This window comes from Acomys russatus, chromosome 11, assembly GCF_903995435.1.
Source record: "Acomys russatus chromosome 11, mAcoRus1.1, whole genome shotgun sequence".
Lineage (NCBI taxonomy): Eukaryota > Metazoa > Chordata > Mammalia > Rodentia > Muridae > Acomys > Acomys russatus.
In genome coordinates, this window is record NC_067147.1 from 44,328,269 (window position 1) to 44,344,832 (window position 16,564).

General features: G+C 46.8%; 1 protein-coding gene across 2 annotated transcripts in view; it reads left to right on the forward strand.

The window, feature by feature from the left end:
- Positions 1–250: 250 nt before the first annotated feature.
- The window catches only part of Jmjd1c (jumonji domain containing 1C), a 160,550-nt gene continuing 144,236 nt past the window's right edge, over positions 251–16,564 (forward strand). The window contains exon 1 of one of the 2 annotated variants that reach the window (XM_051153179.1): positions 251–282. The gene's annotated coding sequence lies outside the window, so the exon portion shown is untranslated. Of the gene's footprint in view, positions 283–558; positions 669–16,564 lie in introns of those variants that run through there. The other variant, XM_051153178.1, reaches the window with a different exon arrangement.

The following is a 16,564-nucleotide window of genomic DNA, read 5'->3' on the forward strand; positions in this document are numbered from 1 at the left end:
GTGCCGCGCGCAGCGCGGGTCTCGGGAGCGGGAGCCGCAGCCGGGAGCGCGCCGCGGAGCCGAGCAGAGCACCGCCGCGCGCATCGCCGGGCAGCGGAGGAGAGGAGCCGAGCAGCGCCCGCCGCGCGCACTGCTGCGCAGCCGAGGAGCGGAGGAGAGGCCGAGGGGAAGCCGAGCGGAGCTCGCCGCGTGCCGGGGAGCAGCTCCACGGAGCAGAGCCCGCCGCCCGCCCGCCCGCGTCCTACTCCCAGCCCCGGAGCTCCCGCAGCGACTCGGACACCGGTGAGCAGGCCGCGGCTCGTCGAGCTCGGCCCCGGTTACTGGGCCCCGAGCGCCTACCCGCCCCCCCCGCCCGTACTTACACCACGGCTCGGGAGATCATCCAGGACACCATCTTTCCGGCCGCCGGGCCGCTGACCGCAGGCCGCGCGCTCCCCGCTCGCGCTCCCCGGGGCCGCGCTGGCGCCCTCGGGAGCCGGCCCGGTGTGTGCGCGCGGCGCCCGGAGCCGCCCGGCGCCCGGTCCCCCGCCCGCCCCCGCCCGCGGCCCCGCCGGCCCCGCCCCTGCGCTCCGCTGATAGGCGGCGGCCACGGGACCCCGGCGGACGCTTTGCTCTGCCGACCTGCGTGGCCACCTCGCTTCCCCGGGCCGGGGGACGCCGGGCGGGCGGTGAGAGCGCGTGGGAGCGGGGACCGGGTGCGGGGGAGCGGGGATTGGGAAGTGTCTGGCTAGATGCGGCTCCGGTGTTCACGGAAGCCCGGCTGCCAGGGCCTAGCACGGGCCGGGGTTGGTACCGCGAGGCTCGTGGTGCAATGCAGGGGCCAAGGGAGAGCTAGGGGGTCATGTTTGGAGTGATGGGCATGCGGTGATGGCGAGGCTGTGTTCGGCCCCCTGGGGCACCTTTTCCGTCAGCATCAGCCAACTCCTGTATTGCCTTCCACACAGCCAGAGTAAAACATGGACCCAGGATTCCGGACCCTGGGTGCTGTTTACTAGTGTCCTTATTCCCCCCCACCCCGGGGGGAGGGTGAGAAGGGGGAAGGGTAGATTACTTCTTACAGTGTCCAGAATTTTAAACTCCTAATTTTTGGGTGACAAGTACCAAAATGAGAAAATGACCTTTAAGTTACTGTAGGTGCTGTTTTCTCATAGTTTCTCCCGGTGGAAGCTAAGTAGTAAAAGTTCTAAGCTAGGAAGAATAATGTCTGTAATGTGGGCTTGGAGCCTTTAATTAAAGTACTAGAAAATATGATGGCTCATTTTGTGACATACTGTAATTTAATCTTTTTTGTTCCCCAGTTTCCCCATAATAAAAAGAGGCTAATAATAATCTAGCTTACCTCCTCTGCTTTTCAAGGATGATGTAACGTATCGCTAATGAATGTGTTTAGGCAGGGCTTGGATTTGCCTGGAATGATTTCAAGGCATAGGGATGGGTTATCACGAGTTCTTTTTAGTTCATGAGGCCTATAAATGAAGAAATTTGGTTATTAGAGGAGCAGGTGAGGTCTGTTGGTGAAGGCCTTGTGACCCCAGCACTCTGGAGGCTGAAGCCCGCCTGATTTCCATCCACAGAACCAGGAAAAAAAGTGGTCAAGCTGCTTTCTGGTCTTCGGTCCTTTTTGCTTATTCATATTAAGGAAACGTGTCATTGTTTCAGGGGCTGCAATGATAATTCGTGTTTGTTCTGATTTATTTATTTATTTATTTATTTATAGTTTGGCCATTATTCAGCGTTACCGGGGAGTCATGTTTGCCATCTAAGCACAGCTCTCTGGCACACTCCGTGTCCCTCAGATCCTTCCATGGGCAAGAGGGTCTGTAATGTCTTTACAGATGCCTTCATTTGAACCCTTTATTCCTTCCCCATTTTCTACCTTTCTGACCTCTTGATGTGCTTTTTTTTTTTCCCCTTGCCAGTTATGTACATTATCCCTTACATTTCTGGACTCCTCACTCTTAGGCATTTGGTTTCTTTTGCCTCATCTGCACTGGTGCCTTTCGGTTATTGTGCGCAGGACACAGCCCCCTTGTTCCTATTTCAGAAAAGCCCTGGGTTGTAAACCACGAACCCTGTGTGCTTGCTACAGTGCTGTTGAGTCATCCTGACACTCCAGACAGCCCTTTGGTACCATGGAAACGTGAGGTTTAGAGAACTGAGCTTCACATAGTTTATAGGTAACAGAGCTGAACTCCCAATACTGTGATTCATACCTGGATTTGGGTGGGAGCTAGATGGCCCAGGGGGTTTGCTCTCTAGGGGGAAATTAGCAAGCTTTTATTTTTTTTATTTTTCTTATTTTTCTTAGTGGTCATAATTAGGATTAGCCACTAGCCTGTGAGGGGAGGGGGATGGGGAAGCTATACTTTCTGCTATATGTGGGACATCCTGAACAAAGAAATGTTCCTGTGTCCTCCATGGCTTAGGAGTATCATGTAGTGTCTGTAATTATCTGAGCCTGAAATTTCCACTTCAGTCATTCATAAATATATATATATATTTTAATCCAAGACTGAAATTCCTTGGGTCTGTTTCCGCATACTCCTGTTGTGTACATTAAAGGAACATTTGTTCTGTTCACAAGGTGATTAGAAATTGCTTGTAGTTCTGGATCAGTGCATCACAAACAGGTTTGCAGTGCGGTCACATCCAGTTACCAGCCCATTTTGTCCCAGCATGCATCTGTTGACATGCTTTATTTTAAAAATATAACTTACTTTCATTTCTCTCTTGCACTTACTGTTTTGTTTAGGATAGGTGGATTTGTTTGTAATTCTGTACAAAGTCAGTTACTCATTTAATTCCAGAGCGGTTAGAGTGGACATTGGAAAGTGTTTTCCAAAAGGGCCACAGGAAAGCTGAGCACTGCTGGCCTAAATAAGAGTCAGTTTATCCTAGGAGGAGCCTCTGGTGGAAAGCACCCAGCTTTTCGAGGTGGCTGCTTGTTGTTGCTGTTATTGGACCCGAAATACTTGAGATCTGCTAATTGATGGCCATTAGATACCTGCTTCCCCTTGTAAGAGGAGGCTTTGGTGCTATGAAAAAAGGAAATGGGGTGTGTGTGTGTGTGTGTGTGTGTGTGTGTGTGTGTGTGTGTGTGTGAGAGAGAGAGAGAGAGAGAGAGAGAGAGAGAGAGAGAGAGAAGGGGCTTGCCCCTGCTTGCACAGGCCAGAGGGGGTCAGGCACCCTGTGTTTTGTGTCTTAAGTCTTTTGAGGCAGGTTACTCTGAACTTGGAGAGCTCATGTTTTCAGCTAGGCTGGCACCCTACAAGCCCCACTCATCCTCCTGTCTCTGCCCCTCACCCCACTGGGGGAGGTTATAAGAACCTGAGTAGGGATGGGGGTGGGGCGGGGGTTCTGGGATCGGAGCTATGGCCGTCACGGTGGAGCAGCACACCTTCCCTCCAGCTCTGAGCAGTAGCTTTTATAACGTGGTCTTACTCCGCCTGCTTGCCGCCGCTCCTGTATAGAAGCTAGGAAAACATTTAAAGTTGTTGCTTTGTTCCTACATTTCAGCTCTGTTTGTGTGCTGTGTGTGGAGTGCTTCCATCCTTGTGTTGTTATGCAAGGACGCTTTATTCTGTGGATGCTGAGTTCAGTCTTGGTGGGAGGCAGGGTATGTAGGACAGGACGTTTCTTCAGGAGACCTATTTCTCTTACCAGGAATAAGAATGGTGAGTCACAGTGTGTTTTGTTTGGAAAGAATATGTTAATGAGTAGTGATCATTGATCAAATGTAAAGGGGCTTTAAGGCTCATTTAAAAGAGGCGCTTTCACTGCCACGTCTCCACTTCGTTGTTCTTGGAGATAGTGGAATGTACATCTTCTGCATGTTAAAGGAGCCCACTTATTAGCAAATCAACAGAGAGTAGGAAAGTAAGGGAGGCAGAGAAAGAGAGAGAGAGAGAGAGAGAGAGAGAGAGAGAGAGACACAGACACAGACAGACACACAGACAGACAAACACCGAGACCTTCCAGTTTTAGAGCGGAATTACAGGGTACAGAGATAGTATCTAGTCATGTAATTATTTATGAATATGCTAATGAGACTGAATACCAGGTCACCTTCCCATTTCTAATGGGAAAGTATTTTTAAATAATTGAAAATACTTTCATTTGTAAAAAGGCTAAAATTATTAAATTACCTTAATAGTAACTTAGAGAACAGTGGTGGTGAGGGAGACTGACTTGGAAGAAGAAACTTGATCTTTTTCTATCTGCCTCAGAGGAACCTGCCTTATTATTTTTTTATTTTTTTCAGCCCGTCTCTTGGGTGTTAATGGTTGCAGCCAAGGTAGAGTTTAGCATCCTGCTTGGAGACTGAGTCATAAAGAGATGATGCTGAAAGTACGATAAGATTGCATTAGAATAGACAGATTAGGTTGGGAGTTAAGTCAGTCCAGGTTTGGATGAGAGGTGCTTACAGGCTTACACTGGGGAAAGGAAAAAAAAAGCATCTTTAAAGGCCAGCTCTTGGAAGCTCACCCTGGAGCTGGCATTGTTTCAGGCCTTTACATTTAGAAAGTAGCCTCACCTGAAACCTGGATTAAGCTCAGAGAGCAGTTCCTTTCTTCCTGGTTAAAAAATGATACTGTGTTAAGTGGCAAGAGACGCGTGTTGCACATCTGAGGCGCTTCAACACTCATTCAAAACAGAACAGATTGATCCGTAGTTCCTTATTTTAAAAGATAAGATTTGCAGATCAAGAAAATGGTGGAGTTTGTGCTCTGCTTTTCCGAAAGCTGAACTACTTGATTCTATCCTTTGACTGCTTACCATTCAAACAGAAAAAATTTTAAATGTCTACTGATTTTGTTGCATTGTAATCCCAAAGAAAGTAAAATTGAAAAGGGAAATGGTAAAAATCAAGTCCCTTTGTTCCATTTCGGTCATCCAGTTCCCTTCAGAAAATCCAGCTATATTTAAGTTCTACCAAATACTTAAGGAACACATTACCCAAGTGCCTTCTCTTTGAGAAGATACATATGGAGAGGCTTTGGTTACATCTGCCTTTAAAAAAAACAAACAGCAAACAAACAAAAACCCAACAGATTTCATAATGTTCTGAAATCTCCCCCACCTCCTTCTTGGTAATAGCTTGAGCATTTTGAGGTATAAAGTGATTTTTGTGGACAGCTACTTGCCAGATAAACATAAGGAAAACAAGACCCCGCCATTTCATGAACAGAGATCTAAAAATCTTTAACAAGATACTGCCAGACGAGGAGCCCAACAGTGTATGAAAACTTGTAGACTGTAACAAAGCAGGGCATCCCAGGTATACCAAGCTGAGCTGATACTAGAAAATCACTTAAGTCAATACATCAGCAGGCTAAGAAAGAGAAACAATACATGTAACAAAACAGGAAGGAGAAGTACTTAAGTCCAAGGCCAGTTCTTTCTGAAAGTGTTCACCAGAGATAGAGAGTGGGCCTTTGCTTGTTGATGAAGAATGTTAACAAACCTGTAGCTGATCATAGTTCATGGGGAAGAGCTGGGTGCTTGCTTTCTTGAAGCTGGGGAAAGAGCGAGACACAGACGCCCCCTTCCACGTTGCTTTCCAGCAACGATCGCAAAATAGGTCAAACGTATTGAGACACATTTCCAAGGAGGAAATTAATACCTGTGACAAATAAGATGTGAAAAGCGCTACACCCTCATCCGTCCCAAGCTGACAAGGTGGGGATGCATTCCACACCTGTGAGGGTGGCCACAGTGCTCCGGCCCCAGGTGCTGTCCCAGGTGCAGCACACTGATGACGTGTGCACAGAGATGGCACGGCCACGGTGGAAGACAATTTCTCCCAAACCAAATGCGCTCTTAACTTGGTTTGCCCAAGGATCGTGATACCCGCCAGTGATGGTGAGACCCTCCAGGGGAACCTGCATATGGTTTATTATTCACAATTGCTGAAACTAACATGGGGCCAAGATGTCCGCTAGTGGGTGGTCTATATAAATTATAGTAAGTGTAGACAGTTGTAGAGGAAAGGAAACCATACAGTCCAGGAAACCTCACCCCACATTCTTATGAAAGAAACACTTCCTGAAAAGTCTGTGTGCTGTAGGGCTTCAATCACATGACCTGAATAGGCAGAACCATGCCCAGCAATAAGATAAGCTTCTCTCATAGTTGTGTGTGTGTGGGGTGGAGGGGGGGGGTGTGAGGAGTGAACAGTCAGAGAGCAGATTTGAAATACAATAAAACTTTTCTGTTCTTGTCCTGCAGTGGTTCATAGGAGTAATGACATGTGTTGGAATCTGTAGGATGTACAAGATCAGTAAGGGCCTCTGTGTCAGCTGTGGATTGTCAATTAGAAATGGTGTGTGTGTGTGTGTGGCCCTGGATGGCACTGAGGCACCACTGTTAGCCTTGTCAGCAGGCACATGGGAGGGGAGAACTGACTCCTCCAAGTAGTCCTCTGATGCTCATAAGCATGCCGTGGCATGAGCCTATACACACAGTGTGCAGGCACCAGCCAGTAAGGGTGGTAAAGGAAGGGAAATTGAGTGAAGGGCACTGCCATGTGTTCACATGCTAATAAGTCGAAGACAGCATCTCCCTATGTAGATATTCTAGAGATCGGCCTGACTTCTGTCCCCTGAGTGCTGGGATTAAAGACTGCACCATTGTGCCCGGCACCAGTGTCATGATGATTAAGGAAACCGGATATAGAGTTCCTCAGCTGCCACTCTGCCCACCAAATGACTGTATCGCTGAGAATGTGCCAGTGCTTGCAAGTCGTCTGTGGAGAATGCAAAGGCGAATTTAAATATCTCAGAGGACAGCTCGCTCCCATTCTTACATTGCCATGGACACCAGGCCTTTTTGATTGTGCATTTCTGTCCCGAGGCCTGATCCAGGCCTGTTGTTTCAGACTGTGTATCTCCCAGCTCTTAACGCCTTTGCATCTTAAAAGCCGACTGTATTTGTCGTATCTCAGACTTATGTGTAAAGGGCTTCTGTTTAAATCCCTCATGATGCTGCCTGAATCCATTTTGTGCTCGCTCCAGGTTAACCATCTCATCATCTCTAGTTGGGGTTCAGAAGCTTTTAAAGCAAATTATAATTAGAGTGTAATTAGTTATATTAAAGGATCATTGTGGTTACTACAGACTCTTAAGTTTGTGAACTCCTGTTAATACGCTCACAGACTCACATAGCCGAGACCTTGGAAAGGTAGGACGTCAGTCCCGTCCTTCCTTGAATTTCCACTCTTCATATCCTTAGAAGACAGGGTCCTGGATTTCCTCTGCTGTGTAATATTGTCTGTGTTTGAGTGTATGTCAGTATACTTGTTACTCTCCTCTTTCATGTTTGGAACATTTTGTTGTTGTTGTTTTTGCCTCCTCTACATATGCAAATGTTTATGGTATGTGACAAGTAGTCCATCATATTCTAAAAAAAAATATTACTACAGGGGGATAGCCTAGTCCACAGTGAGCATGTTTAAGTGCCCCCAAAACATAAAAGAATAAAAATAAACTGTCAACACTGAATGGTTGCCATCTGTGTTCCGCCAGCTGTCACTGTGACAAAATACTTGAAAAGTCATCTCAAAGGGATGTTCAGAGGTCTCATCCAGGGTCACTTGGCTAGGTTTTTTTTCTTTTTTCCTGTGTCTGCCTGAGGCAGAACTCCCCAGAGCTCTTTCCCGCCCCACTTCTCAGGAGGAGGGGAAGAGGTAGGCCAGGTCCAAGGTACCCTTCAAAGCCATGCCCCCTTGCTCCCCAAGTTTTTACTTCCTCCTGCTAGTACCAACAGCTGGAGACCAAGCTCCAACGTGTGAGCCTTGCGAGAACATTCCGGACCCACACATGACACCGTTCATTCTGGCAGATGTTAACTGCTTGACAGCAGGATGCGCCTCCCACATCCTAACAGTCTCTAGGTTTCTTTCTGTAGATTGGCGTAAAGACCAGTTGTGTACCGTTCACCTGCTGTTCAGGAGAAGCTCACTTCAGGGGTCTACAGGAAGAGAATAATAAAGTCAGCAAGTCCAGTAGACGTGGGGAAAATCAGTTACGCTTTGGGACATGAAGGAGTCATGTGCTCTGTTATGGATGTGGACTCCCAGCTGGTGTCCCCGCACATGAGCAGCCTGCTGAAAGGCTTCCTGAGGAAGGAAGGCTACGGCCTGAGTTAGCCTGGAAGGCTGGGCTGGTGATTCCAGGTCTAATGGTATCCTCAGCAGACAGTAAAGGCGTGGTGCCTCAGACTGTTTGCCTTTAGGGTATTATTTATAAATTACTAAGAGAATTGAGCACGGAAATGCGCGAAATCTCCTTGTGCGTGGCACACCCTCATGGAGATGAGATGTTTTGAGATTAGTAACAATTCATCGCACATATTCCAGACAGCTTTTGCGACGAGACCATGGAATTCGGGAGAGGCATACTTTTCACTATAGAAAAAAAAGAACATATGTTCAGGCAAGGACAGCTGCCAGGATAATGTACCACATGTACTGATTTGAAGACATTAAAAAGGAAGGGAGAAATTGTTCTTTTTGAAGGAATAAGCTGCCTCAAAAAGGTGATCCGATCGGCAGGATCTCCCACAGGTAAATAGCAGTAAAAAGGCTAGCACAGAAAGGCTAGCCATTGTTGTCTCTGCAGCAGACACAAGCCTGAAGTCTGCTAGTCCAGTCTGCACAGGTCATAGACTCCTTGTGTAGACTCTCCCCCCACCTCTTCACGTGCCAGTTGCAAGCCCCGGCTTCTGCACGTGTGCCCCTACTTTTTTCCCCTTTCTTATTTTACTCCCTCTCTGCCTCTGCCTGCCTCGTGTTGGGGATTGAGTCCGTGGCCTTGTGCCTGCTAGGGTGGTATGTACCTCACTGAGCCCACCAGTGCTCCTTAGGTTTCCTCCAGCACCTCAGAATCTCAGTAGGTGTTCTTCTGTTTATTGGTTCCTTGTAAGCATGGAAGAAGAGAGTCAGTCGTAGGGTAAGGTACGGGAAGAGGCGCCAGCTTCAAGGCCCTTCTGAGGTACCACCTGAGGTGTGTCCTTTTTGGAGACTTCTTTGTGTGTTTGAAGTGTTGACAGCCATGCCAAGATGCGCTCAGACAGAGTCAGTTCCCTGGCTATATGGTAGACTGGGTGAGGACTCTGCTGTAGACTGTGCTATCTGCAACATTTCTTCTTAGAGGGGATGGGTGGGGCCTCCCTAGAGAGGAAGGTGTTACAGCCCACTCGCAGGGGCAGGTGAGAGGATTTTATGAGCCGCTAAAAGGCAAGAAGGGAAGGGAATTACTAAAGGTTCTATGCCCTGCCTTGGGGCCAAAAGCCATGCATGGAAAAAACAGAATTATGTCTCACGATATGACCTCACTTTCCCGTGTTGGCTGTCATTAATTTCTACCTTTCTGAATCAGTGCGCCTTCTCATCCACCTCCTCCCAGCTGCCAGCGTGGGATTTCTGGTACTTAAGTGTGAAGACGGTGCGGCTTCTCCTGTTCCCATACCAGCGGCTTCCCTGTACTTTGGTTAGACTCTATCTTGGCCCACAGGACCTCATGTGCACTGATCTTCTCATGTTCCCAAAATTGATGTTGTGTTAACTATCTCCCTGCCCTTTGCCTGCTCCTGTAAACATGGCTTCCTACTAACTTTCCTGGGGCCTTTCACGGTCCTTGTTTCAGTAGGAGCACCTGGCAAGTATGGCTGGAGACTGACTAAAACGCTGCTCCTCAGACTGCCTTCTTAGTGTGGTCCAGATTCCAAGGCGCCTCTGTCATCCATCTATTACCCAACCTCCCTAGCCTCACGTGGACTCTTCCCCGTCGGTAGCAGTTACCATCAGCTTCTGTTTTTCCTGCCTGTCTGCTCTTCCTCCAATTATGCTGTAAGTTGTTAGTGCAGGAATGTTGCCTGGCCTGTTTCATTGTTTTGGTCTCCCAATATCCAGGCGGCCTTAGGATTTTTGAGTGGCTATTTATACCTGAGAAGGCACAGAAACAGGTTGTTTTTATCACCTGATAGCTTTTGCCCTTAGGCCATGCAATTTATCAAATCAACCAAACACACACACACACACACACACACACACACACACACACACACACACAACAACAACAACAAAAAACGGTGACGAGAAACAGAAACAAAAGAAATCAGCCAGCTTGGAGTGACCGTGTTATCTCAGAAGAGTGGCTTGTGGCAGTTCAAGGAGACGTGCTAGGGAAACAGGATGCAGCACACGGACAGCACTTTAATCAACTTCAGAATGATCTAGATTTCAGAGGAGGCTCTGCGGGACACCAAGTAGAAGTTGAGAAGGCTGGATGAGTGAGTGTCGCTCAGCTGCTTGCTTGTCAGAGGGCGGATTAGTTAACAGATAGTCAGAGAATTAGAGTAAAGATGGGAGGGGCTGAACAAGTGGCAGAAAGACCTGCTCAGGGGGTTTGCAACAAAGAACAAACACGGGTCACCTTGTGCTGCTTTTGTTCAGCTTCTGCCCCGTGCTGGAGTCGCTGAGAGTTAAGTTGCTTAGGCCCTCCGTGACAATGGAAAGCGGCTGGGGCATTGGAGCGTGGGGTGCGGAGAGGTCAGCAGAGGGATGGATTGGACAGGGGCTTTAGGACGGGCGAAGACATTTTTGTTGGAGCAGTGCTCTGCAGTCCTCTACTGACAGATCGGTGCAGATCACTGAGGTCATTGGCCCATTTTGTCTTCCGGACTTCACAGCGGAGGTCTCCTAATTGTTTCCCCCTCTCTCAGCCCTTCATTACAAACATGCCTTATTGTCAAAGACCCTTAATTATTAATGATTTCCCTTTTTAAAACCAAAGATCAAGATTAGAGTACAGTCCGCTGTCTATGCTGAATTGACCTAAGTTGAACTAAAAACCCCAAGCGTGCACGGAACCTCGGTCTAGCTGTGGTCTCCAGACAGCTCAGTGGCTGTTAGCTCACGTAGATCCCTGAAGGGTTAGAGGTGGGTGCGGGCTGTTGGAGCATGGCCCTGCAGCCCACATTCATTTCTCAGGCCCTCTCTCCTTAGACAGCCACCATCTAGGAGATGGGCTTATGCGCTTAGCTCTTCAGACCCAGTCCCATTTGCAAAATGCATGTGGTGGCACCACCTTACTGAGGGATTCTGAGCGCTCTCTAGATAATAACTCCTTTTAGCTCTTGGCATATTGCCCAGTACACAGTCCGTGTGTAGTAATGGTTGTCTTGTTCTCTGAATTATCTTATAGAACTTGGGCTTGGACCTTGATCTTAAAATTTTATTTTACACCTGGCATGCCTGTAATTCTAGCACTCAGGAGGCAGAGGCAGGTGGATCTCTGTGAGCTCCAGGTCAGCCTGGTCTACGAGGCAAGTCCAGGATAGCCAAGGCTACACAGAGAAACCCTGTCTCAAAAAACCTAAATAAATAAATAAATTCATTAATAACAAGTCATTTTATTTATTGCAGTGCATAGGATCAAATAAATCCAGGGCCTTGCATATACTAGTCAAGAGCTCAACTGAGATATGATAGAAAAACTAGGCAAAGCCAAGATTAAGCAAAGCTGGGCAAGGTGGCGCACGTTGTAATCTCAGCAGGAGGCAGAGGCAGACGGGTCTCTGAGTTCGAGGTTAGCCTGGTGTGCAGAGCCTTTTAGGAATTAAGAACTTAATTTATAGTAAAGGCATCTTGTGCAGCACTTGTGACCCTGGTTTTGCCCCATCAGACTCTGTTCTTATCCACATACCATTTTATGACCTCACTGGCCAAAAAAGAGCAAAATGTTTCTTTTCTTCTTTTCCTTCCTTCCTTCCTTCTTTCTTTCCTTCCTCCCCTTTTTGGTTTTCGGGATAGGGTTTCTCTGTGTAGCCTTGACTGTCCTGGAACTCTGTAGACCAGGCTGGCCTCGAACTCACAGCGATCCACCTGCCCCTGCCTCCTGAGTGCTGGGATCAAAGGCGTGCGCCACCTCTGCCTGGCTGTGAAATGTTTCTTAACAGCATTTTAGGGTGTAACTTGAGAGCCACCAAATCCTATAGATGTCTACTGTGAAGACAGTTAAGTGAGACTCTCGCTTGGGTCTTGGAATCATGTCTACCCTTGGCTGTGACTTAGTTTCTCTCCACGCTCCTTTCTATTAACCTTTATACTTAAATCAGCATTAAATTTTCTTTCGGAGAAACATCTGCTTCACTCAGTTGGATCCTGAAATTCCTTTCTGTGGTGAAGTCAAGAATCTCATTTTCACCTGAGTTAGAAGTGGCCCTCAGGCCACTGTCCATGGTAGCTGGTGGTAGCCGGCGGTAGTCAGTGCTCTTGTGGAGTTTCTCTTCCAGCCACTGCCCCTACCATTGAGCTAAACATCCGGCTCAGATTTTGATGTTCTAAAATTTGATTGTCTTTCGTTGAACTCAAAAGAAAAAGGGGGGGGGGAGGAAAAAAGAGAGAGTAGTTTGGCAAAGAATGTTTTAAATCGGCAGTGCTCCAGGGGGCACCTTACGTGGGTGTGAGGAGGTCAGCGGGATGAAATTTGCACCATGGTAAATTCCTAACCTTGGTTCTGACGACCTGAAGTGTCTTTATGCGGTCCACATCGTTACCACACATTTCGCAGTTCATACCCATATCAAGGTGAGAGTACATAAATGAATAAAGTGTGCTCCCGTGGTAGCCATCGGCGTGTGATATCAACACAGGAAGTAAGACATTTCCCCCGGAAGGTATAGGCCAACACAATTTGCTAACTTTATTTCATCTCCTTCTATTTACTTTTGTGTGCATACATGCCTAGCCCTAAGCCCTTCTCTCTTCCTGCCATTCGGGTCCCAGGATCAAACTCAGGTTATCAGGTTTGGTGCTAAACGCCTTTTTTTTTTAAAAACCCTCTAAGCCAGCCTGTTGGCTTCCTGTTTAATTTTTAGAAAGACAGTAAGCTTGGCCCGGTGAGATGGCTCCGTTGGTAGGGTGTTTGATGTGCAAGTGACCTGTGCGTGAATCTGGGAACCAACCCACGGTGAAAAAGAGGATCAGCCAAGAATTGTCCTCTGACTTCCCAGGCATGCTGTCACACTCAGGTATGCCACGTATGCAGAGTATAATCGCAGCATGGAGTTGCACTGCGTTTTGAACACCCGTTTGCTTCTTTCTCTCCTTCCCTTCCCTCCTGCTTGATGCAGCTGTCAGTTTGTTACCAGGAGATTTTGTTGGTGGGTGGAATTTGATGGAAAAGTGGTTCTATATGTAGGAAAATGACTTAAGCTTGACCGCGCCCTTAGCTGTAGTGCCATTTAGAAGGAAATAGTGGGGCTGGAGAGAGGATTTAATGATTAAGAGCACTTGCTGCTCTTGCACAGGAGCCAGGATGATGTCCTAGCTACGTGGTAGCCCACAACCATCTGTAACTCCAGCTTCAGGAAACCCTACACCTTTCTTCTGGCCTCTGTGGGTAGGCCCAACCCCGATTATAAAATGGAATTTTAAGAAGAAAATAAAAAGAAGGAAATATGGGGGGCGGGGGTGGGGAGACAGAAAGGAAAATGTGGCACAACTTCTGGGCCTGATGGACCTGCCTGTAATTACAGTACCCTCCAAAGCTGAGGCATGAGGACCACTGTGAGTAATCCTCACAGCGCAGCCTGCAATACGATGAGGGTTCCAGGCCAGTCTGGCTTACAGAGTGAGACCTTGCCTCACCCAACCCTGAAGGGACACATGTGGCAATAGAGTGCGTTTAGTAAATTGAGTAGGTGCACCCATTAAGTGAGAACCAAAGAGTCCTGTCTGCCTGCGAGTAATAGCCCACATGTGTTTTCACTCTAACATGTTGTTCAGAGGAAACGTGTTTGAGATGCATTCTTATAACTGTGCTTGTGTTTTAAAAAGCAAGCTGCCTCTTGCAATTATAGTTTTCTTTGTTGTGACAATTCCCAATAATACACAGATTAGATGGTTGGCCGCTCTCAGTAGATTTATTTACATTCACCCTAGTGAAGCCTTAAAATTGGACTACAAGCCAATCTACTGAATATGAATATTTAAAAAGTACCTTGGTTAAGGATTCGGGGTTGGAGAGATGGCTTAGTGGTTAAGTGCTCTGGTTGCACTTGCAGAAGACCCTGGTTTGAATCCCAGCGCACACATGGTGCCTCACAACCATCTGTAACTCCAGTCCCAGGGCATCCAGTTATTTTTCCATTATACTTTTGTTGTTGGGGCTATTAAGATGTGTTTTTGTATGATTTGAAGGCTGTGGTTTTCATCAGTTAAGACCTCGGTTTTCTTGGTCTTCAGTAACTTTTATTTATACTTTTGACTTGCATTTAGGTTGGTGCTGGAGTTGGTTTGCCACAGGCCAGGGGAAGAGGAAATGCAGTTTTAGCTATGTAAGATGATTAATACTTAAGATCTGTGTGGACATCAAGTGCTAGCAGTGGGGCTAACGTGACATTGCACGCCTACACATTGGGTGAGGAGGAGGTTGGCTTACTTCATGCAGCTCATTGGAATTTAGGGCTCACGGTGGCTCACAGCCAGGCACCCAGAGACCTTCACCTTGACGCTCAGCCTTAGTGGTGAGCTCCTTCCCCTCGGCCAGGAGGTTTTCCTGGGCCCTGGGCAGAAGCGAACGTTTCTCTCTGGAGACTAGAGTGGCTTTCCAGCCAGGCAGAGAGACCGCAGACGTTATTATCAGTCGAGGGAGAATGGCAGGCAAAACCGAGATAGCTAAACAGAAGGTATTTCTGGCTTGAAAGGAGGTGGTTATCTCAGGGAGATCAGAATGAAGCAAGAGGCCTACCGTTCTGATGGCCCTGAAGCCTCCGCGGGTATCTGCCTTACATGGGAACCCTCTGAGAATGCTAGGACAGGGCGTGATGGCGACAGAGCCAACTGGGTCTGACCCTTAGCCTGTTCTTGCCTGTTAACACCACAGATTCTACTCTGCAGCTGTTATCCTGAGTAATTTGTGTATGTTGTGAGTTCTGTGATACGTTTTTTTTTTTTTTTTTTTTTTTCCTTCTTCTTCTTACTTTTTGGTATTGGGGATATCTTTCAGACTTTCCACCTAGTGATCTGTAAGGAATGTCTTTTTGCCGAAGTAACCGCTAAGCTAAGGGCAGTCCGGAATGTGCAACTTGAATGTAACTTGGTGTAATTCTACCATCATGCTTTGATTTGAGCCAAAGGAGCACCAGTGGGTCTCGCATGTTCCTCTGTACTTTGCAGGCTTCATGCCTGAGACCATACACAGCGTCTTAGTTTGGGTCTGTTGCTGTGAAGAGACACCCTGACCAGGGCAACTCTTATAAAGGAAGATGTTTCGTTGGGTCTGGTTTACAGTCTCAGAGGTTCAGTCTATTGTCATCATGGCTGGAAATATGATGGCATATGGGCAGACATAACATGGTATGGAGAAGGAGGTGAGAGTTCTACATCTTGATCCAGAGGCAGCAGGTGGAGACCTGAGCATGTGAGACCTCAAAGCCAAGGTGACACACTTCCTCCGAAAAGGCCGCACCCACTTCAATATGCCACTCCCTACAGACCAAGCTTTCAAACACATGAGTCTGTAGGGGCCTAGCTTATTGAAATCACCACACACACAGTAACTTGTAAGAATATAAACAGAATTTTGAGTAGGTTAGTTAGAATGTAGAATAAATTTCCTGGTTTTCAGAAACTTGCAAATAAAAGGGAATAGTGCTTTAATTTTCTAATAACAAGTAAATTATAGAGGAACTGATTAAAAGCTTTTCTTTTTATTTCTTATTTATTTATTTGAGAAGGTAGATCATTTCCAGGGTTCTTACCACAATAAAAAAGAAAAATAAATTAGTATCTTAAGAGTTTGAGGGGGCCAGGCGTGGTGGAGCACGCCTTTAACCCCAGCACTCAGGAGGCAGAGGCAGGTGGATCACTGTAAATCTAAGGCCAGCCTGGTCTACAAAGCGAGTCCAAGACAGCCAGGGCTACACAGAGAAACCCTGTCTCAAAAAAAAAAAAAAAAAAAAAAAAAAAGCTTTTGCCTATGAGAGAACACACCCTTTTCTTTTTGTGTATAGCTTATTTCATTTAAAATAATATGATTCAGTTTTATCTGCTTTGCTGTAAATGAGAAGATTTGATCTTTTATGAATAAATGCTTTATTGTAATAATCTCACATTTTTCTTCATTTGTTCATTCATGGGCTTCAACAGCTTAGCTCTTGTGAATAGTGCAGTAACATGGGCATGCAGATATTTTATTAAATTTATTTTTGAGGAACCTCCATGTTGTGTATACACACACATACACAGCATATTGTACTAACATAACTGGAATAGAAATCTCTTGATTATCAAATTGATACCTAAACAGGTATCAATTCACATGCTAGGTGAGTGACAATCTGATAAATTGTGTATTATGACCATTGGCCAGTGGGAGGGTGGGAGTGGGGGTGAGAGGCTGCTGTGCTCAATCTAATGGGTTCATGGTTATTTTTAAAAAGTGTTTTTGCCCCAGAAAAATTCTTACCTTGTTATGAGGCCTTGTTAACTAAATCTAGAACAGAGGCTTGCGTGTATTAACCTGTAGCCAGAGAGGCCATGGCAATGGCAAGGGGCAGG